Here is a 24,136-nt window from a genome sequence, read left to right as displayed (position 1 = left end):
AGTGACCACTCCTGACACTTACCCAGAACCCTCTAAAAAAGCAACACCATTTCTGTCTAGAACAGCAGGGATTTAAGACTGCCAAGACTGGGCCTACCCTTTTAAAATGCAATCTCTTGCTTCTGTAAAGCTCTGCTCCATGACAGCAGGAACAATTTCCCCAACTGTAACAAGCAGCGCAACCTGGTTGTGTAGAGGTCTTTGCTGTAGACGTACACCTTGCACATCCAATCTCCTCATTGTGTGAACACTGCAAGTTTTCCAGCAGAGGTAGGTACCCATACACAGCAGTTTTAAGCCTAAGGGCAATAAATAGGCTTACTTCTCTTAATCACCCAGCAATCTGTTTTTGTCTAGCTCTGCTTCAGCATTTCTCCACCTCTTCGCCAAGACATGCAACACCACTGCATAGCTTAGGCAACATGGAGCACGCCAAGGGAGGCTCAAATTGCCTACAGCTTTGGGATACACCTGGCGGCTGTCTGGTACCTCAGGTGCAAACTCTATCCACCACGTTACTACAAATAAACAGATACCATCAGAAAGGGCTGTCTGATAACTGAAACAAGCAAATGGTGTTTGGAGTAACGTCCCGAATCCCACCACGTGCCCTATGCAACACAGATAAAGCAATGAGCATTCAGATAACCATACAGCCAGTCAAACGGATCAAAGGGTTACCCTACATTTAACCAGCAAATAAATTCTGGGTATCCAGTATACAGACCTCCTCGAATGCCTTACCAATGTGCCACTCAGACTTGCATACACTTAACATGCTATTTACTAAGCATTCCAAAATTTTCGCAATTCATGACAAAAAAAAACACACAGGAGGGATGAAGCAAAGGCATCTAGATATTCCCCCCCATCTTTTGATAGTCTTCTGCATAGTCTCTTCCCTGAGAGAAGCTTACCCTTCCAATTACAAAACAGCTGTTCAACCCACAGAAATTTGTGGGCATCAGAGACAGAGGCAGGGCAGATCAGCCTGCGTGTACCTTCTGATCCAGTCCGGGGTTCCTGCTTATGCTGGGTCAGGACCCTCTCCACCAGCTCAGACCAAGCAGCCACAACAGCTACCTGCACAATTAAAGCATGAGGGTCCACACACTTGTCCCAGGGGCTGCCTTTGTATATGGCACTTCTGCCCACTGCAGAAACCCTGCAGAGGTTCCAGACCTGTAAGGCTGCAATTCCATCTCAGTGTGCAATTCAGAAAATTACTCCTAAGAAATAATTACACTATGGGGCAAGCTCTGAAAATGCTGACAACAAAATACACACTTTGACCAACCCTTTCTTTCTAGATCGGTGCTACCCCACTCTTTGGGAGTAGAATGGCTGTTGAAAAGTCCATTAGCTGGTATGCCTAGAGTTTCCAGGTCCAATCAGTCTTAAACACAAAGCTATGTATTTTTACAGCTGTAGATTTTAAGAGGGGAAAAAAGCTCAAGTGGCAGAGAACCAATTCCCCACCCCCATGCCTGGTGTCTGTACTAAATAAACATAAAACAGCCTTCAAAAGCAGCTTTCTGCAAACAATGCAGCTGTTTGCTTTCTTTTGGGGGCGAAAAAACCTTTTCCCTAGAGAAGAAATCACTATTTAGACAGTGAACAAAGCGAACTTATCAAACCTTATGAGACTGGAACATTTCAGGATTCCGGCAGCAGGCTACCTTCAAGCCTCCAGCAACGACTTAAACCCAGCCCTGGTCAGCAGAGCTAAAAGCTTTTTTACCAGTTGATGAAGGTTCAGAGGCCTCCATGAAAGCAGTCAGTGGCTTCTGTCCCGCCCTCTTGGTCAGGTCTCCACATCATAAAAGCTACCATCATTGGCAGCACTCCACAGACCAACCAGCCAGGGAGCATATCAATCTAATATCTAGAGATGATGCCCTCTGAGAGAAAAGAAAATATTAGCTGCTGTACTACTACAGCCAGTACTGTTCCTCTACTATGAGCAAACATGGTCTAGCACATTACACAGTCCATCTCAGATTAAAAGCTGTACATCTGCTTAACACCATTAGCTTTTTTATAAGTATCTATCAAATCAAACAGCCGCTCTTTGAAAGAAATGGGGCAAGGGAAGAAAAAACGGCAGTTTTGAGCTGAAACAGTCATTTTGGGGAATGCTGAGAAATGACTTAACATTTCATTTCCTTTAGGTAGGTCAAGCTGCATTTCGTGGAGCAAACACTATCATGAGCCACGTCAACCCTGCAAAGCCCAGACCCAAAAGCAAAGTCCCCCAGTACTCCATATGCCACCAAGTGTGAGCAGGTCCCCATGACGGCCATGAACAACGATGGCAAGAGAGAAGTGCATGTCTCAAGAACTGACATTTTGATTTAAACAGGACAAGCCATCAGAGAACTAGTAGCCCTTCTGTTCATTTGGGGAATAGAGGTGCAGATTAAGTCAAGAGACTAGAACGAAGTCCACGTCTCCCAAATCAGGGTCTAACATCCTGGCCATTTCTCTGCAGGACACCTAGACCTAAGCTTCTGGTTTCTTCCAGCATAGTAGCTACAGCCAAGAGACTTACACAACCACATCCACCTCGTACAACCTGTGACTGCGCGAAGCAATAAGCAACTCTCAAGACACAAGTATTAAGTACCCCTTCACCATAACTTCCATGATTTCCAGAAAGGGATAAGCATTTTGCTTCTACACAACTTCAACAAGACTAAAGGAATTGGAAAAGCAGCATTAGTTACAATGCTGTTGAGATTAGGCTCAACAAAGAGCAGCTGAGGACAAATGCAAACAATTACTTATCCCACTATTAGGGATCTAACTGGAGATAATCTCCACAGTAGAAACAGACAGTGCATGAAGAATCAGGAGTAAATGTCCATTCTAAAACCAAAGCAACTCATGCGAAGTTTGCAAGACTAATAGGAGCAAATCTGACATTCACATCTCTAAAACCTTCAAGAAGTCAAGAAAACTCATTAACTCTTGACTATGAAGTCAAAAAGCTCACGACTATGAGTTAAAAAACACATAGGCAAGAAGGGAAACTGCACCCAAACAATAACACTCTTCTAGGAATAACACCATTGCTCTTTTAAAGTCACACTTTAACTCAAACAGCCTGAACTACATTACAAAAAGATGCCTTCAAAAACGTTAGCAGCATGGTCAGTTCCAGCAACTCACCCCGGGCCACAACCAAAGCACAAGCAGAGATGAGAATACAACTACCAGATGCCACAGGTCTGTCTCCCAGTTTAAGCACTGCTAGACTCTGTAGCAATAACGAGCAATGCAGGGTCAGCAGAGGAGGTGTGAGCTTTGAACCTGCAGCCTGCTCTCTGGGACACAGGATCATTATCAGTGGAGCCACACAGACACCAAAAAGCAAGTCTTTCGTAACATCCCCACAGAGGACTTCCATTTATTTCCCATTTGCCAGAGGAATATCGGACAAAATTTCCTATTCCATCGAAAAATTCATTCAATGAGAAGTGCTTTCCTTCTCAAAATGGCCCAGATCACATCACAGGGTTTAATCTGACTGCTTATTGTTAACAATGTGATTGGCGAGCTTCTGGGTCAGCAGGCAAGGACTTAATTAGGACCACAAACAACATTTGGGTGGTGATTCTTGGCAAGATCCTCCACTAGTTTACATCACTTTACACATACTGACTACCTGGCTTTATGTTTGGTAATAAACAGGTGCTGGCCTTGTTCTCCAGCACTTACTAACCCTGTAAGCAACTAGAACATTGTTTCCAACTTGGCCATCTGTCTGCCGTCTGAATAACAATGATGCATATGACTGAGGCACTTTAAGATCTAGCTTCATGGTAATAATCCACAACCAGTTTGACTCATTTCCCCCTGAGGAGCATGTCAAGTTTCCTAAAACCCTCTAAGGATAGTGTCAAAGTATCAGTAGGCTGACTAAACATTCTCATGGAATTCGACCAGTGTCCAAACAAAACCAATACACTGCATTTCACTTATCCACAGGATCCTTACTGCAGCATACACACAGCTACAAAAGACCAAGTAAATGACTTCCCTTTGTTTAAGAGGGCTGAACCTCACCGAAGAGAAGAGACAGCTGGTAGAAAAGAACTGCTCCTTTTAAGAACAGCAGGACAAGAAAATAACTACTCTCAACCTGCTTTAACTGCTGCTATTAAAACAATTAGTCCTGTAAAAGAGACCGGTACTGGGTTCTGCCTGTCACTGTATGAATTACAGGAGGAGAGGAAACCCCAGACCTTGCTCTGGCAGGAACTGTAACAAATACGGTGTGATGTTAGGGGCAGAAATCCAGCACCCCAAATATTTAGGCAAAATTGAAAGGGGCTTCTAAAAGGTACCTAGCCTTGACACTAGGAATAAACAGCTGGATTTTTAAAAAGCCAGCATATTAAGTGCTGAGTAGCTCAAAAAGACCAGCTATGAATCGCTGAGCAGAGATCATTATGAAAGCCTGAGACCAGAATGAATATTACAAGCACAGAAACTGCTGGCCATGAACTCTTCAGATGGTCTTGCTTCCTCTTTCTGGCAAAGCTGAAGTCCCAAGAGGTATTTTTAGGGCACAGGTGGGCCCATGCCTACCAACGAGAAATAAACCATATGAGATAGTTTGAGAAAGACCTGAGCACTAGCTTACAAAGTATTCCATAATATAAATTGAACTAGATTTTCCAAAGTTTGCAGTGCCTCCTTAGGCATTTATATGAAGCCATGTTTTTAGACATGGCTGGTGTTTAGAAGCCTCCCTTGTGACAGAGCATAACAAGTTCCTTTGAAAACCTGTCCCAGGTCACATAGGAGCAATGTCCTCCTACCAGACTGACCACAACAACTGGTTCTCCTTACTGCTAGCACATTCAGGAGGCTCACTGGTGAAAACAAGTGTGTTTCCAATGCAATGGAAGAAGTCAGGCTTGCACATGCCACAGCTGGACTGGCCCAGAGAAAGGCACGTGCAGGAGATTGTGTCACACAATTCAGCAAGAGCAATTGCTTAAGTGTCAAGTATAACACTCAAATACAGTTGTCTGTTTTACCAAAAAAAACTTCCACTGGAACATTGTGAAACACATGAAATATTTTAACTTTCCTATTACACTGGACATCCGAACTCTCCCCATACAAAAAAAAAGAGGCCGAAATATAGTCCATTCTCTGGTGAAAACAAACACAAAGACGATTTGCTTTATCACGGCCAATGTCCAAAAATCCATAGTCCATATTAGCTGATTTTTTTTTTTTTGGCTCTCAAAGAATGAGCTCCTCTCTGTAGTGGGATCTAGAAATAATAGAACATCCTGCTAAAATAATAATTGCGACATTTGAGCTCAATTCATGCCATTAAGCTTTGATCTCTGAGCAACTATAGCATTGTCAGTACACAGTCTGCAAAAAGCTGTGTAACACAGCCTCAGTCAGTTTTTCCAGCTGATGACGCATCCTGTTTAAGGACGTTATCTCCTCAAATGGGAAAAAGGAGGAAGCATTTCACATTGCAAAAGGTACCGTTTTCTGCATGACAGACACCTTCAGGGTGAGAGGAAAGACATGGCACCCCCCAAGAAAGTCATCAGCCTACTCAACTTTTGGGAACAGAAATCTGTGAGCTCAGGGGGTCTTAGGCAAGAAAACCTCTTCAGCACCACTCCCTGCTCACTGAATCACTTTATCCAAACAAAGCAGCTAGAGATCTGTCTTAAGAAAGTGTACACTGGATAAGTGCTCCACATTCCTACCCTGGATTGGCTGGAGCACCACTGGGGTACTTGTATCTTCTCTTGAGCAAAGTCACCACGCCTTGCCGCGTTGCCATCACCTTCATAAGGACTTTTTTGGAAGGCAATGTCTTCAAAGTCTTGTTTCTGTAGCTTGCTCTTGATCTTGGGAGAAGAGAAGGTTACAAACAGCCCAGCACAAGATTAAACTGCAATTTGAGATGTTTGTCTGCCCTGTATGCCCTGTAACATCCAAATAAACTTTACTGTTATTTTCTTCTTGATCTTTGCCATCTGGGAGCAGCATGTCGTGAACCAGCATATGTCCGGTAACAAAGCAGAATGCAACGTGGCTCATACTGTGGGAAACATCCCAGAGGTTTCTTTGGGATTCACTGGCGCAAGGAATAAGCTGTCTGTGAAGCCTGGTACCTACACAACTGCACTGATATCTGTCACACAGGTATAGGTTACAGCAGAAGAAACAAAAAAAAAATTCTCTGAACTATGCAGAAAAGAATCAGCCAAGAAAAAGCCTCTAGCACAATGCAAGGAAATGACATTGTCAAAAAAAAAAACAGGTGGCAAAGGCAGTATTTTGCAACAGATGTCAGTTTGAACTGTTTGATCCTTGAAACCCTACAACAGATCATCCCACAACACGACTTCAGCTCCTACATCACGAGCCACCCAACAATATGGACGTAGAAACTAGTAATTCACTAGAGATAATAAACGTCTCCAAATGCTTTCAAAAGTAATGAGCTTCAGCTATGAAGAGGAATGAATTTCTGCTCAATCTTTGCAACTGATACGGCTTTCAATAACCACTTATCTCTAAGGTTATTCATAGAGGAATAAAAAATAATTGGCATAGATGATAAGAATGGAGGTAGCATGCCTGTTGCGGCAGGTGTGGCACCAGGCACCTTGCCGGGAGTGCTGCCAGAAAGTTGTGTGCAAAGCTTCCCCTTTTTGCCTGGTTCACAGAAACAAGTCGTTCCGCACATTTACGTTCTTTAGCTCCAGCTGTACAACTCACACTCCTGCAGCTAAAGCTCCAATCCTTAGGGTCAACAAGACAGTTAGCAGGCATGTAAAATACACAAAAGTATGTTTATTTTAATATAATGCACATACTGATGTAACAGAGACAAGGATGACCGAATTTGTTCATATCCTAAGTTACAAATCTTCACGCAAGATTTGGGACAAAGATCCACTAGTTTACTTGCACAATTTCAAGGGACTAAATCCAGCAGTGAAGAGCTGTGGTCTACTCAATTTGAAGCAAAGGACTAACAATTCAAGAAACTTCAGCTAGGTGCAGAAGTGACATTAAATGCTGAAAGGGAGAGAGTGAGCTCGTAAAAGAAATGTAAAACAAAATAGTTTGGCAAGTTGTTAATGGAAATGGGATCCAAGCCATACATTTTCTGTTGAGCTTAGGATATTCTTAATGATGCTGAGAAATTTCCACTGGAGTCAAAGCATACTCCCACAGACAATCCAATTGACTGCAATTATGTCTGGTTTTATATGTGAATGCAACTGGGAAGAAAAGATACGGCTTTCTTTAGGATGAATATTTCAATATTGGTTTGTTAAAGCTGGTAAACAAGGTGGTAAGAATTGCTACTCTAATTTAATAGGGTAAAAAAGATCAAGAATACTTTAAAACAAGTAATTTTGATAAAAAGCACATCGTGCAGTGATAGCATAAAGACTGAAATGCAAGATTAATTTAGTTTCATAAACAGAAAATGCTTTAAGAAAGGACTAGATTTTGAACTTGGGCTCCACTGCTGCTACTAGAAAGAAATGTCTATGCTTCTGCACATACAAAAGGTTGCTGCCATTTCATTGTTTGAGTGAGGGGAGGTTTTTGGTTTTGTTTTGTTTCATTTTTTAATACATTCAAATTTGGTCCTAACTCTGCTTAAACCAGCAGCCACAACAAAATTCCTGTTATGGGAGCATAATCACAACATGGGTAAGAGGAGAAAAAGACATCAACATATCCTAAGAATATAAACTTATCGCCCATGAATACATCTCTCAGACAAAACATGTGTTTGATAATTTCTGCTTGTTTCTTTTGAACGCACAAGAACTCACCTGCGAAAGCACAAGCCATGTCTGAAAACATGGGCTTTACAGCTTGGTTGCTGACACAAGCAACACAGCCAAAAGTCTTTAAAAACAGATGCATTACAGTGCTGCAGCTGAGCAAAAATACACTTTTGCTTTTACCTTGCAGAATATAAGGTTTTGTGATCTCATTTTTATAATGACATTAAAATCAGTTAAGGGGAAACGGGAGCATGTCATCACAAGACAGGCACTGTTGCTGGAAACCAGGTTATCCTGGTCCTGCTGTTGTCACCTAGACCGCCACCACTGTTGCCCTGAGACCTTACACATGGCTTAATTTTGGCTTTTACTTACAGCCAAGAATGCTAATGAACATTAATTGCATAGCTTACGTTCCAGCTCCCAGTGACAGCCTTTCAATGGGACATGGGCTAGTAAAACTGCAGAATGTTTCAGGGAGCCAAGCAAGTAGGCTGGTAGCTGGTTTTGGCCACTTCTTTACCTTCCACGCAGCCCTGCCTGCTAGAAAGGAAGCCAGATCTCCAGAACGATCTCTGAACCATGTGGTCAGAGGCTCTGACTTTGTTTGCTCTTTCCCAAAGAACGACCTTGCTATCTAGCCCAAGCCAGAGCAGTCTTGGAAAGGCTCTTCTGCTCTCCTCTTTTTGCCTAACGCCAATTGTTCCCTAACAAAGTTAACACAACACAAACGGATCTCTTATTGGATTAGATGGAGCTCTGCTAAGCAACACTCCTCCAGAAAATAACAGAAGAGGAAAAAGGTCAGCTTGTATATGGATATTTATGCCTTTCAGACTGATGTACATTCTTCTTATAATCCATGATCAAGCCTTTTCACTAATAACCCAATAAATCTTAAGATCTGAATGCTCCTATTTTTCCTACAGTGTTAGCTTGTTGTGTCAGGAAAGCTGCATCAACAGTTTTCCATCCTACTCTGTCTCTCCCTCAGTCCTTGAGGCAAGCTCACATGTCTTCTGCCCTATGACAAGTGCTAAAAAAGACAGGTCTTGCTTTGCTGTTTTTTGTTAGTTTGTTTGTTTTATTAGAAAAACAGATCTAAAAATAGGTAAGAGGGTACTCTGCTCAGTAGTTCAAATCATAGTAATTCTTATGAGTTGCTCTGTATGACTTTCCTACAGCCAGTAGAAATAGAGGAGTATTTCCTACATAACAGGAAATATTTTATTTTTTTTTAATAATAGCAATCATCTTCTACAAGTAAGAATTTTACCATAGTATTTATGATCTTTATTCTTAATATCAGTAATTGTAACTGTGCTGGATAACTACACAGTAAGCTTTCAAGAACTAAGGATTCAAATCTTCCGCAGACATAAAAACTTCTACACTGTCAGCCCCTAGCTGCCTCAGATGAACTAGGAAAATATGGCATATATATATGTGTGTGTGTGTTTTATTAAACAGCAAGTCCTGACTCTGGCCAGTCACAGCAGGAGTCATCAAGAATAAGCAGCCTAATAGAAACATGCTGGTGTTTGGTCAGCCATGGCCTCCGGACTTATTTCAGGATTTGGTGTGTTGCCCAGCCTAAGAGACCTATATAAACACCAAGGGTGCTTGCTCCAAGGTTACTTAAACAAAGGGGTAGTCTGGTTCCCCTTCTGCCCTGCTCCTGTCATTATCTCTGTGCTGGCACCAGCAGCGTGCACAAGCCCACACTAAAACCCTGAAGACAGGATGCTAAAGCTAAAAAAAGTTTTCATCCCTTCCATCCCTCCGTGAAAGCACCCCCAGACCCGAAAGCTCAGAGGAAAAAATTAATTTCAAGTTTGTTCACTCTGGGTAGGTGAACTCCCAACACCAGCCCAGAGGGTGAAACAGATGGGGAGAGCCGAGAGAACGGGCACTTGGGGGGAAGTGAACTGGGTCCATTACTAGCGCAGCTGCAACCTTCAATTACTTTGGATTAAAGTTCTCAAGAAACCACACCCTAGGAAATGTTGTGCCTGCGTGGTGCAACACACGTGATAAACACTAGCAGCACTGATCCCATTCTGCCATGGAGGGATGGGTTTGGGACCGATCCTCCTCCTGTTCTGGTTTTGTGGGCACAATTTATTCACGTGAACTACTAGTGAGAAAACAGGCTCGCAGAGAGGAAGGCAAGGGAGGACTCGCTTCCTGAGTTGAGTACACTAGATTAATCTTTGAGAATTTGCTTTTTTAATACTCATGCCTTTTCAACTTCTGTAGTTCAGCACTTCACCAGGAACTACTCTCACCTGCACTGCAATGGCAGGTGCTGAATTTGGTGCTAGACCAGGTCTCTGCTCATGTCAACAGAGCCGAGCCACACAGGTTTTTGAAAACAAATTTGGCATGACAAAAAAGGTTAGCCAGCAGCTGCCTGTGGCAAACCCATTTATAAACACGCCTCAGTCTCGCTGGGTGAAAGGGACATTAAGAGATTTTCAATATACTTGCTTACACTACAGTCCAGCTGAATTTGGAAGAAATCTGGAATTTATATCCAAAGATTGCCATAACTCCTGTAAACACCAAAACCTCACACATAGCTGCACCCAAGGTGCTTGTTTCACACAAATATCATATGGCTAATTGAACTTCAACAGTAATTTCTCAAGGGAAAGTTACTCTGAATGGCTGCAATGCTTGACCACTACACTGTAACAGCAGATGAGAGCCACTGCGATCTCTGGCAGCCCAGAGCCAGCACATACCCACCCATCGCCGCAGAACAACTGTGGTGACCATACTCTTGCTGTCTTCTAAAGTGAGATATTCTCGACTTCAAAAGTTCAATTTAAGCTCTACCACACTGCTCTTGTTTTCCAGGCTGCAAACCTTTTATCCACAGTTTGGAAAGGGCCGACTTCCAATTCTTACCATGATCAGCCCTACTGCACTATGACAACACGATCAACACGGCACATGTTGCAAGTGAAGGCATCAGACTCCTGCCCGTAGCTGTCCAGACCACACCAGATATATATAACTCCTGCCCAGACCACACCAGGTACAGACTGAGGAACCACTTTTACACACCTGAAGGTTCAGATGGACGTGATGAAGGGTGATGACCCAGGAGCAGCATTTACAGCTGACACATCAGTAATGCTGCAGCCCCAGACAGCTCCCTGCATGATGCTATGGGAGAGCCTGGGCACATGCTGCCACCCATCCCTGCTCATGAGGAAGGAAACCTGTGCCAACCAGGACCAGACCAAAAACATACTCACACCGTGTGTTTATTACCCTAACCCCTTTCAAAACCGAGCGAGACTGCTCAGTTAGGAAAGCCTCAAGGCAGCAAGCCGGACCATCTGTTGTTAATGGAACATCCCCAAGACATGGCTGTTCCCTGCTGTACCAGCATCGACCTATTTCCAACGGCCACCTCCTAACGGGTTTGTAATGCATTAATCTACACTAGTAATCTTCAAGATGGGCACCAATTCAGCAAAAAGTGTGAGCATGTGTTTATATCCCCCTAGCTTTAGTAAGGTCTACTCCAACACACTGGAGATCAACTTTGACCCTCCAAGTAAGTTGATTGCCCTTAAAATCTCCAAGCACAACAGCTGGGGATGGCGGGACAAACACCTTATGTTCAAAACAGACAAAAATACTGTTTACTATAAACTTTCAATTTACAGTCAGAGTACCTTTCCTCTGACAGACTTTATGCATCTGAGCAGTCACGCGCGTCCCGAACTAAGCAGCAGTGTTTTGTAGGAGGCTGATGGCAGCCTGTAACATAGCAGGGCACAGACTTCACAACAGCCTGGCACACAGAAGCGGGATATGCTGCCTGCAAGCGAACCTCCTGCCCATCACAAAAGCTGCGGGATCGATTTTTTATTTTTACACTCCCGCTCATCCCAAGGCCCTCCCCGCCCCCGGCGTTTTATGGATTTCCCGTAGGTGTGAAGGGGATGGAAACCCTTCCCGTTATCTTCTAGCAGCCCACCGGGGCTGGAAGCGGTGGCGAGGCGAGCCCCCCTCCGAGAGCGCAGCCAACCCAGAGTCGCTTCGCTCAGAACGAGCTATAATAAAGTGATTACAAAAAAAAAAAAAAAAAAAGTAATAATAATAAACAAACACACAGGGAGGGAAAAAGAAAAAACAAGCAGCACTGTCCCCTTCCCAGTCCCTTGCCGTCCCGCAAGCCATCCTCCGCGCCTCACTCTAGACACGCTGCGCGCAGCGAGAAACAAAAAGACCAAAAAAAAGGAAAAAAAAGGGGGGGGGTGGGAAAAAAGGACACATTCGCTTTTTCTCCCCCTCGCTCTGTGCCGGGGCCGCCTCCCCCGACAGCAGCCCGCATCACGGCTCGGCACGGCGCGGCGCATCCCCCCGGCCACCCTCCTCGCCTACCTCCCGGGCCGGGGGGGCCCTGGGCAGCCGCCGTCGGTCCCGCCGGGAGCCGAGCCGAGCCGAGCCGAGCCGCCTTGCCCCTCCGCTCCACCTCGCTCCACCTCGCTCCGCTCCGGCCCCGACGCCGGCCCCGCTCCCGGGCGGCCGCGGCCCCGCAGCGCCTCTTATAGGGCGGCGGCGACCGCCCCTTCCAAGGCCGGGCAGCGCCGGGGCGTCTTTCTCCCTTCCCCTTTTCTCTTTTTTTCCCCTTTTACTAGTTTTTTTTGTTTGTTTGTTTTCCTTGCATTTTTTTTTTATTTTGCTTCTCTTCTTTTCTTTTTTTTTTTTTTAATTTTATTTTTCCCCACTTTTTCCCTCTCGGGGGGGGGGGGGGGAGGGTGAAGGGGAGGCGGGGACGCGGCGATTTGCATGAGGGCGTGCACGTTGCAGCCAAAAACAAACCTCGAGGCTCCGCCCGCACCACACGGGACCGCACAGCGCGTGGTGGGTCGGGACGGGAGGGTAACTGTGGGACGCGGGTGGCGTGGGACCCCTAGGCGACAAGGGTGGAGGGTGGCCCGGGGACCGCCGAGGAGCGTTGTCGCCGGCGGTGCCAGCTCCAAGAACACCGGGACACCCCCCGCACCGTGTTGCTTCGTGGTGAGGAAGTGGGTGAGGAGCTGTGAAAGTTAGTGCGCTGCTACCTACCCAGAGACAACGAAAAATTAGGCCGAAATGGTTCGTGGTGAGACTGGGAACCACTCCCAAAACCTTAAAAAAGCCCCTTCTTCACAGTGCCCAACTTCACCAGGTTGGGACAAGCACAAAGGGGAGCATGTTGGAGCCACCTGAGGAATGGCCTGTGCTCGTCGTCCTCCCCAATGGGCTCCTCTCCCAGAAACACCAACCTGCACATCACCCTTTCCAAAATTTTTGTCAGGAGCACCCAGAAGCGCTGCAGTTCAGTCTACAGAAGTGTAGCAGTGCATTTCCAATGTGCATGAAAACATGTAATGTGCAAAAGACAGGCAACTCTAAATTATGGTTCCCACTACAGACATAATGCACTGCCATTGCTCATCTGCAGTGAAGTCATTGATGTTATTGTGCATGCTGTTAAAACTTTGCCTTATTATGAGCAACCTGGATGATACATGGTTACTGAGGGAACTGTACGTTCCAGTTTCTTCGGTAGTGTTTCGATTCTCAGCCTACAACCATTGTATTTCTTCGAGGCGCGCAGAAATACAAGGACCTGAAAGCAAAACTCCAGAGAGCTCAGACTGACTGTGATCTGAAATAATATTATCCACCGGAGTGTCATATATAGTAGTAAATATTCAGATTAATGGTGCAGACCCTTCTGCACTGAATAAACGCAGACACATTTGTTTCGGCAATGACCCAAGCTCCTTTGGTCAGTCACCATCCCACAGAGCAGCTCAGGGATGAACAAAATAAAAACAGACTCGGTTTCTGATTCCAGGCTCCCCTGGAATCACTGCTACATATCTCCACTGACTCACATGGACTCAGTCTGTACATTCATCTGGTCACAAAACTGAAATAAAAATTAGGTCCTTGATGTAAAAAATAGAGCCATGTGTTCTTCATTATATACTACACCTTTCAATTTTTACACATTTCCAAACATTTACTAGATCACAATTTTAAATTGTCATATAAATAACTTCAGCATGCTTGCTCAAATACAGCGAGGAAGAGTACATTTAATTTATTATCAGCAGGGTGTAAGGACTCATCCCATGCAATAAAGTCTGAATAGAGTGGGATGTACTGGGCAGGGTTTTCAAAATAATTAGCGACCTGCCATCAGTGGAAATGGTGCTATCTGAGTACTGAATAGGGGCTGGAAATTGCCCTGCTGCTGGTGTCTCCTTAAATCAGATTCCTCTGAGGAAAGAGGCTTGTTTTTCAAAACATCATCAGAAAACTAGACTTTTTTAATTTTGGAAATCAGCATCTGTGTCAACTGTTAAAGCATTTGGATATCATCTTCCAGTAAAGCACTTCATACACAGCTGTTCATCAGAAACAAATGGAGTATTTGATTTAGTTTGCTAAATACCTGTAAGATGGTGAGAAATATCTTTGTGCACTAGCAATTTATAGCATTTTCCACATTTACAATTTCTTGTTTGCATGACAGCACAGTCAGGTTACTGAGAGGCAAGCCGTGGCGAATCATCCAAGAAGATGAACAAGGAAAGGGAGCATTGATAGATCCCATGGCTAGCCTGTACACACACCAAGTCCGCAGCTAAACCAGGAATAGATTTTAATAAAAACTCAGTCTCCTGGACTGACTATTTATATTTGGTTGGCTTGAGTTTTCAGAGTGGATGAGCACGTGCAGTTCCTATAGATTTCTCAGAGAAATTTGTACCTCCCAAGTCTCACACCCACAGCAAGCATTATGTTGGCTTTTGTGTCCCGTGGAAGGTGGGATAGGTTAGTTGCAGGCAAAAGAGTTTCAGTCAGGGAATTGTGCTCAGTTTTGTTTATTGCCAATTAACACAAACTTCCAGGTACTGATTCGGAATATTGAGGGGAAAAAAAGAGATAAACAACTGAACACCTAGGGCAACACCTTTCGGATATTGAGAGGGAAAAAAAAAAAAAGACGTAGACAGTCAAGCCCTTAGGGAAACACCTTTCTGTCCCTTCCCCAAGCTCTCTTCCAGTTAAACACCTCTTCTACCTCTTCCCTAGTCTCAACATCCCTTGTTTTCAGTGGGTGTTATGCCCAGTCCTTTCCAATTCCTTCTGCGGCACTGGGTGGTGAGGGAGGTTGGAGGCAGAGTGTAGTGGTTTCTTGCTGCTGTTCCTCCCTTCTTATTCAATACCCTCCACTGCTCCTCACCTCTTACTGCTGCTCTGTGGGTCCTCCATGGGCCACAGTCCCCTCGGGGAAATCTCTGCTCTGGCACAATGTCTCCTTTCAATATTATGTCTCCAGCCATGTCCCTGACCTAACCCCCTTCCATACGTCCCCTCCACTTACTCCTCCAGTGTCTCCTGCTCCCAGTGGCTGTTGCCCTTCCTCAGATACACATGAGCAGAGGTGCCACGTGCTGTTCCCATTGGTTGAGGTTTGGGTATGCAGTGGGTCATTTTCATCCATTTCAGAGCTGGCTGGAAGCAGCTGCCTGTGGCTGTCACAGCACCTCCTGGTCTCCTCCCTTGCGGCCCCCTGCTACTGAAAGCCTCCAGGAACAGCCAATACACAGCTCCTGTGACATGCACTTCCAGACTAGACTCAATCTGTTCTGCTTTTCCAAAGGATAATCCTCTTCCTCAGCCTGCACCCACACCACAACCTCATTTTCGCAAGTGTGGAAGATGCAGCCCACACTGGGGTCCAAGGCTGGGTGCAAGGGAAGACTTAGAGAGCTGCCAAAGGGACCACAACTACTGCAGACGGTTACAGTGAGAGGTCCCAGAAGGTGTGAATTGCTGTTCATGGAAAAGACTTTATGTAGTGGAATACAGGGGCTGGGTTCTTGTTCAGGAGGAAGTTGTTTCTCTGTGCTTGTAACTTGTACAAGGCATGGCACACCATTGTTGAGCCTCCAAGATCAATGGCTCCTGACATCAGGATGCTAGAGAAGACCCTGGGCTTAGTCAGTCACACCAAGAAATGCCTTGGTGTAAACAGAAGAGCTCTAAGACAGACTTCAGCTATAAAGAATGCCACAGTTTGCAGTCAGCTGTTGAGATGAAATATTTCATCTGGAAATCCAAACTCTTTTTAACCCTAAGTGAGCTAGTTTGGACTTAGTTCAGGAAGCAGGAAAGATAACAGATTAGTAATACTTCTGTTTAGAAATTACTTTTCAAAGAGTTTTGATCAACTCTTCTTTGATTACTTGGCAGTTTTGCAGCACTTTGGGACTCTTTTCTATTGCATTGTGGGGTACACAGTGAAGGTTAATCAGCATTTCAAGCATCTGCTCAGTATTGTTTTACTTTCTCCCTTGATTTGCAATATCTGAGTCAGCTGAGGTGACAACTTTCTTAAGGCTTTCCTGGAAGGAACTTCCTAACTTTTAGTAAGAAATAATTGCATCGTTATTATTTTATAGCAACCTAAACTCTCACTGAGCATCCCGTCTTCAGTTTGTATTTCCTAACATGGGAGTGAGTTAGTCACTCCAGCCCGGTTTACAACACGGTAAGTACAAATGACAGCACCACGCTGTTTACTGCAGCCTGCCACACTCACTCTCTTTTTTTTTCTCCCTATCCTATTCACAGAAAAACAGGTAACACCCATTTGCTCTTTAAAAGATGGCGTTCCAGTTGGAGAGAAAGAGAAGAAGTGGTTGAGGCTTAACGACCCCTAGGTCTTCCACTGTGCCCTGCAGTGGGGGAAGCTTCAAGGTGCCTGTCTGTGCCATGTCAAGTACTGAACCTAGGAAGTTGCTGCCCTTGGGCCCAAGAACATTGCTGGCCTGTCCCAGCACCTAATGAAGGCAAAGAAGCTTGCTTAGTTCTCTGCGTCCTTCGGTATAAGCATCAAACTGCCTCTAGTCATCAATAAGATACTTCTAAATCTTTTTAACGAAACAATATATTGAAGCTCAGACATGAGCAAGTAACAATTCAAGCGGTATGGGTAATGTTCCTTAACGTAACATATATTTTGTTTAAAAAGGATGATTTAAAAACTTCATCTCTTGTGAAGCTGCCAAATTACTACTGTTATTTTAAGAAGAGGGCCCATTACCACAAGCATAGCCTTGTCATTTCTCACAAATGCTTAGCATTAAATGTAAGCACAAATGCCAAATTACGTCTGCAGTTATTATAGATAAGGTGGTGTGAGGCTCCCTGTTAACAAAATTACTACATTTTGGATGTAAAATATACATGCAGCCAAATACTTAGCTGGTAAAAATCCTTCAGCTTGCCAGAAATAAGCTGATTTTCCCAACCATGAGTCTAACCTATAGTTTGAAGAGCAAAGAGCATATGTAGAGTTGCCAACTAAAATACACCTAAGGTAGCAATTCTAATTTTACACTAAGTTTATGCCTTCCCCAGAGTCCCCAGAGGTATACCTTATAATGGCATGCAACATGTATAAATTTTTGTGGTAACATTTCCATCTTCCTCTGTGCAATTGTCTACTGTTCAAAAATTATCCCACACCAGGGCTCCTTTAGAAATGTTTCAGTGCACATTACGTGTACTCTGCCATTCAACTTTTACAGGGACAGCCTGGCCTGCACAAACTAGGGTTTCTGTGCCATTAATGTGATTGAATGGTTAGCAGTGGAGAGAGTAAAATGTCAGTGTGAAAAAAGCACATGCTTTAAAAAATTGGCACTTGTTCCCCAGTGAAAAATGATTATTCTAATAACATCCCCAGTGGGTGGGACAAGGAAGAAAGGCTTCATCACAAAGCAGAAGTGGTCTGGTAGACACAGGATCCAATCAAATGCAAATAAAGCCAAATAAAAGGATGCAATTTGGCTTTATATAACCTCAATTTAGGTACTGATGGACAAATCTTTACTTGTGTAAAATGGACTGACCAGGAGGTAAACTTCACCAACTTAACCCTTGAGGTGTGAGCTAGAATGGCTAGCATTCCCTCATGGCCAGCCAAATGCCATTTCATATTAGTTGTAGTTGCCCGTTTTCTTAAACAATTATTTAAGAGAGATCAAAAATCGACTGATCAAAGATCCTTATTCAATCAATTCCTTGTGAAACTCAGTGTGATGTTTACCTGAATAAGGACTCCTGCACTGGAGCTGTTACTACAAAAGATTCGGCCTTTTATGTATGGAGGACGTGTTAGAGTAGCTCCTTAAGTCGGTGGAGACATGCACTTGGGAATCAGGCCACATATACTGGCAGTGAAACTGCAGACCCAGTCAGTCCCTGATCAGCAAATCTTCCTTCACCCACAGCTCTGGAGCTGTAGACTACAGCACTCAGTACAAATCTTACTGACGAGGGAGCTTGTTTTAGGAGGAAATGTTCTTCCTTTAGTAGATAACGACATTCAAGAAGGGAAGGAAGTGCACTCAAGTGTACAAAACCAGCTTCTGAACCAGAAGGAAAGGGAGGTGGGGACGGCTCCCAAACCGTACAGCCTGTTTCAGTGCCAGTATGACCAGAGGCCACGGGGGAAAGCACTCCGTGCCTTACCTCTGAACTTAACACAGGAGTCACACTCGGGTAACCAGGGCCATCCTCCGGCCCTGGGAGGTTTTGCTTACTTAGCTGCACTGCAGTGCACGGGCCAGCCAGCCCCCTGGCCTCCACCCCAGCAAAGGTGTGCTTTTGGGCTCTTCAGCTTCCTCTGCACTCATCAAACCTGCAGTGTGGAACTGGGAAAGTGCCTCTGTCCTTCTGACAGCATCTCCATGTCTATGAGAAGGGAAAATATAGGACTCGTCTGCCATTAAGTATAGTGCCCTAAAAGAAAAAGTCATACTTTTTTTTTTTTTTGTCAGAACACTTTCCTCCTCTTTTCCCACCTCTGCCTTTACTGAGCATCCATGCCACCCAACAGGGACTTGCTTTCCAGGAGGCAAAAGAGACCTCTTCTACCCCTCTTTTTCCAGGCATGACTGTTTACAGAGATAGGTCTGAGGCTACATTTTGCTGCTCTTTCATCCACCTGGAGAAGCACCTTGTGCAGTCGAGCTTTAAAGGTGTCTCTTCAAATCAGGAGCTTCCCTGGACACCAAGACGAACTCACACTGGAAAAGGAAGGATCTCTTATTCAAGCCCAAATCTTTCCAGAGCTGCTCGGAATTGGCAGCTGACTTCCACGCTTATTTACACTGCAGTCTGCTCTGTAGAGCCTAACATTTTTTCCTCATGATAGGTTAAATGCTTGCTCAGTTTGGGGTCTGCTTTGCACTGTGCTTCTACACAAACACACACATGCACACACAGAAAAAGCAGCTTTTGAGTTCTGATATTCCTCCCTTTGGAAATAGCTTCACTTTCTGAATGTTCCCAGCTCTTTTATCAAGGCAGCAGGCTTGACCTCTACATTCTCTAGCTACTTGCGGGCATCCGGGGCCGGATCTAGGGTGTAGCCAACTTGTGCTGCAGACACACTCTTCTTCTTGGCTCCGAGATGGGCCAGTTCCTGCTTCTGCTCATTTTGTCTTGATCTAAAGAACAGGTATCTCCTCGTGCCTGTTAATTCTCTCCCTAGCAGCTGTAGCAAGGGGAGATAATTGAGCTTAACCTTGTCTTGTGCACCCCCATCCATTTCTGTGTGGTTGGGTAGCTGCTGCAAACGCTGCCTTTAACTTGCCTTCAGTGTTGGTGCCAGAGACTGTGCAGTCACTGGTCAGGATATTAACAACCTCCCTGGAGGTTCAGTGGGCTCACAATCTATTGTATGTTTCCAAGGAGAATCCAGTACCTTAGCCATGTCCTTTCTTATCATTCCCAGCCTGTTTTCCTCTTTATCCTCATGTGGCATGCCCAAGTGTGAAACGCTGTCTCTTTATTGCCCAGCATCAATGCTGTCTGACTTCTGTGTCCCAGATCCTTCTTTTCCTTCAGAAGAGGTTCTCTCTCTTTTCCCTTCAGCTTAGAGGATCTCCTTCTCACTTTGATGTTCCTCAGTCAGCACATTCCCACCTGCCCCTGTAACAAGATTAACCCAACATTTTTGACACACTCTGCTTTTATAGAAGAAGAAAAAGACCATCAACCTCTTTCTCTCTCTGTCCTCGAGTCTTTACACACTCACTCATTCTGTCCAGCTTCATTTGGTTCCTGGCCATTTTAGCCAGATTTTGCATAAAAACTAATAACTCTGGGGCTTCTTCCTTCTGCTGTTAGCTGTCTCCTTCATTCTAGAGCCTCAGAGTATTCCACAGAATTCTTTTCCTTCAGAAAAGCAGTGTTGCCGTCAGCAGCCCCATCAGAATTACAGAGCAATATGATATCTGCTTGTGTTGTTTTTCTTGGTATATGTAAAAACTTGTTCTCTTTCTTCTTCGGCATGCAGGAAAGTATCTTCTTATGATTGCTGTAACCCATGATCTTTGTCCAGGCTTCCTCCCTAAGCTGCTCATCGGTGTTGACTTTCATATCTTTCTAAGGGAAGTTATGACTGGGGATAATTTTTTTTAACTGAGATTTCCGCAACTCTTCTTTGGCCATCTGTGGAATAGTGAATGATTGTAAACTATCAGAAAGAAATCTTCAGGGCAAATGATTCCTAGCAATCAGCCTAAAAGTATTAGTTGCCAGAAGGGCTGTATAAAAAAATGAAAGACCAAGAAAACTGATATGTATCATCAAAGAAAAGGAGAGGATACAGGTAGATGCAAGACAAGTTTGACACATATGCTATCATTTAAAGCTCTCTCAATGTTTCTCACAAGATCAACAGGCATTTTAAGTTTTGGCAGGTTGTATTTTCTTTATTAAAATACATGAAGTATAGTCTTGCCAAATTCTTGCAGTCATAAGGTGTTAGGAGCTAACATAGCTTTGTAGATCTGCTTCAGTGTTCACATGCCATTATGTAAGCCTTCTGGTTGTGATCACTTTCAGAGATTAATTAGATGGGCTGTAGGTCTCAACCATTCATGCTGGATTGTATTCCCTGTAAGCGCAATGGGCTGATTAACAGGGTATAACTTCAGTATCTCACCTTCAAATCCACAGTCTCTCTGCAGAGTATTTTTCACTGTGAACCAGGCTTACTTGATCATTATTGTTTTCCTTTCCCCATCCCCTTTACATTTTTCGGTCTTGAAAGGCCAAGAAGCTATATGGATGCCTACTAATATACAGAAGAGACCTGGTCTGGAATAAATGCTTATCATCAACATATTCCTTCCACTGAGGGAATTTGTATTCCTGACACTGAAGTTCAGTCTCCTTCAGATTCAACCCTCCATTGATCAGGCTGTGTGTTTATCTCTGGCACAGAGATTCTGTGCACTCCATCTGCACGTTCTGCAGTCCCTTTGCTACACTGAGCTAAAGCTGCTCTCTGACTCTGAAATGTAATTTAAGGCTGGATTTTAAAAGCTGCCCAGTGACTTTAGTGCTCAATTAAATGGGAAGTGGTTGTCCCAAACTCTGAAGCAACTTTAAAGAACCCATTCGAAATGATAGGTTCATAATTCCACTTTTACTCTCCAGGACTGCTTTTGAAATGTTTGAGTTTATCCATTCAGGTTTACTTTTCCCAGTTTGTTTTCATTTTTAATGAACGAGCAGGTCAGCCTCCCACAGATGAGTACCTTCAAAGCCGTCAGCTATGTCTAGAATTTCTGTGGGACACAATGGAGTGTCAGCTCTGGAGTCACAATGCCTTACCTGTTTTCCTTGCCTACTTCTAAAGGTTGCACATGATAATTAGGGTACTGTCTAAAGGTAATATTAATGGTCTGTTTATACATGCTTCAGTATTCATGATAAATAAATCTCTGTTGGCAAAAAGCTTATGCAAAACTCCTCCCTGTGCAATTACAGTTCGGGCATATGAGCAGTGGGTAGGGTACTGAGATACATGCAAGTAACATTGCGTAAATAAGGTAACACTGTGCCCAGGATGGATTCCTGCATACGAGTCCATATGTAGCAACGTGAGCTGAAGGGCATTGCAGCTAGGAAATCTCAGACTGCATGGTTGGAAACAAGGTTGGAGAGCTAACTGGGAAATTCATTGGAACTTCTCTGTCTCCAGAACTGGCCTCTAAAATGGGAGATGGGTTTCCTATCGAACTAAGAATGAAAAATATCTGCTGTCTACAGAATAAAAAATATTTCTTATCCTAAACTCAGAAGGGACTCCACCTCTGTTCGTTCCTTCCCTTGTCCTTGCTGCCACCCTTTCCATGGAAGTTAAAAAAAAAAAAAAAGGAAGAAAATTCAGGAGGAGCTAGGAAAAAAAAGTGTAAGACAGCAAACAAACAGGAGGTGCCCCTGAAAAGTACAAACTTTTTGGTTTGTACCAACCACAGATAAGAGCTGTCAGAGAATAATTATCAATGTTTTCGTCAGTTCTGCCTGACCATAAAGCTCATTGCACGTGGACAAATAAAAACAGCAGTAATATGTGGATGCATTCCAACCCTGCCTACACAAGAACAAACTCCTTCCAGAGGGGAAAAAAAAAAAAAAAAAAAAAAAAAAAAAAAAAAAGTTCTTTCAGAGGTTTCTTTGGGTCATTTTTTAAGGAGAGTTGAGAATCCTCTCTGCATTAAGAAGCTTAGCTGCTCTTGCCCCAGTGCAGGTGTGTCCCTGAAGGGTACAGCTGGAACACAGCCTCTCTTACACACAGCCTCTCTGAAAAACTGACTGCAACCTACCAGTCAGTGGCAGCAAGAAGCAGGAATGCATCCTGATTTACACAATATCTTTACATTGAGATGTGGCCAACTATTTTCTTATGAAAAGTTTACATTTAGTCAACCCTACCTTGGGAAAAGAAGGCAGAAAAAAATGACTTCTTAAGGGATCTTCCCACCCATTTTTTTTTTTCCACGTTGGTCTCCCAGCAAAGGAAGGAGCCCAACTAGAAAATACACCTGCCTGCACGCGCTGCAGTGCACTGCCTCTGGGGAGCTGGAACAGGGGTCTGACCCCTACAGAGCCACGTCTGGCAGCCCCGTTCTCACAGGAAAACAAACAGTAAAAATCCCTTTATGCTGTAGCTGCTTAGAGGAAGACCGACCAGTGCCGAGGAATTTTGGAGCACTTCCTCCTTTTATATGATTTAAGCCACCTTGCTTAAATGCAAGCCTCTGCGTTTCAGGATTTGAAACTTCCCAGCAGCACAGGAGATATTGGCTCCCCTACCAACTGGAACAGACTCTGGGGACTTGAATGACTCAGTGCTGTCCACAGACGTGCTTCCTCCTTGAGAGGTTAATCTGCCACATGCAAAAAATTGTTTAAAGTATGGAATTTATCTGCTTGGAACCGGCAACTCATACAAGTGAAACAGACACAGTTAACACACCCCTTTGCCACTTAAATTGTGTCTTTTAGAGGAGAACATCCTTACCAACCACTTTTCTGGCATGTATCTAAGATTTGAGAATGCGTGGGCCTGCACACCTAAACCATTTGCTGAGGAAAAACAGTGAAGACATAGTTAATCAAAGGAAAAGCAAGGATGATTTTATGAAAAACAGAAACTAAACTCTAGCTTTAACCTGCACCTTCATATATCAACATGTGAGAAAAACCTCAATAATTTTCTCAGACAGGATCACCTTCAGGGACACCTTCTATTGCAAATACACAACTCTGTTTCTCACAAACAGTAATATACTTTGTACTTTACATGTTTTCTTGCATACAGTGAGTTATGAGAAACACATATGCAAATCTTGCATACATCTATTTTACTCATACTTTCCTGAGAATCTCAAAATCCTGGCTCTTCCAGCTTTTTGTTCCTGGGATTGATTTGCAGGGTCTTTTTTTTTTTTTTTTTTTTTTTTTTTTTTAATTTGCATCTTTTCACTTGTGCTCCCCGGTGCTTCTTAGACGGAGTCTGCTGGCAGCTAAGCTTTGTCTTGCTGTTAATATTCCATGGAGTTTTGGCAGCAGCAGCAGTACATAGCAGATGGCTGGCCTTTCTCCTTTCTTTAAGATGTACAAACTGACTTAGAGCTGTGTATGACCATGAAGTAGAGGCTGAATGCAACAGTACATCCAAATAATGGCACAGAAGAGAGGGGTTGCGAAGCAATACACAAAATGACCCCACGTCTGGCATGTCCACAAATCACTGTCACTCACCTTTGACTCAAGTTCCTCCCCACTGCTCTGGATAAGATGAGCAATCATTTTATATCGGTGGAGACCAGCTCCAGCCCAAGCCTTGTGCTCGGCTCCACATAAACAGGGAATAAAGGAGAGTCCCCAGTAATGGACAGGACAGAATCAGTCCTTGTCTCTCCTACAACGTCAGTTCAAGA

The 24,136-nt window shown here is 44.0% G+C and overlaps 1 protein-coding gene across 2 annotated transcripts in view; it reads right to left on the bottom strand.

Annotated features, from left to right (window-relative positions):
* The window catches only part of ABCA1 (ATP binding cassette subfamily A member 1), a 92,977-nt gene extending 80,636 nt beyond the window's left edge, over nt 1–12,341 (bottom strand). For both annotated transcript variants that reach the window (XM_040540133.1, XM_040540135.1), the window contains exon 1: nt 12,204–12,341. The gene's annotated coding sequence lies outside the window, so the exon portion shown is untranslated. The remainder of the gene's footprint in view (nt 1–12,203) is intronic.
* Between the last annotated feature and the right edge of the window lie 11,795 nt (nt 12,342–24,136).

This window comes from Cygnus olor, chromosome Z (assembly GCF_009769625.2).
Source record: "Cygnus olor isolate bCygOlo1 chromosome Z, bCygOlo1.pri.v2, whole genome shotgun sequence".
Classification (NCBI taxonomy): domain Eukaryota; kingdom Metazoa; phylum Chordata; class Aves; order Anseriformes; family Anatidae; genus Cygnus; species Cygnus olor.
Note: the sequence above shows the minus strand (reverse complement) of the source record. Positions and strands in the feature narration are given on the sequence as shown.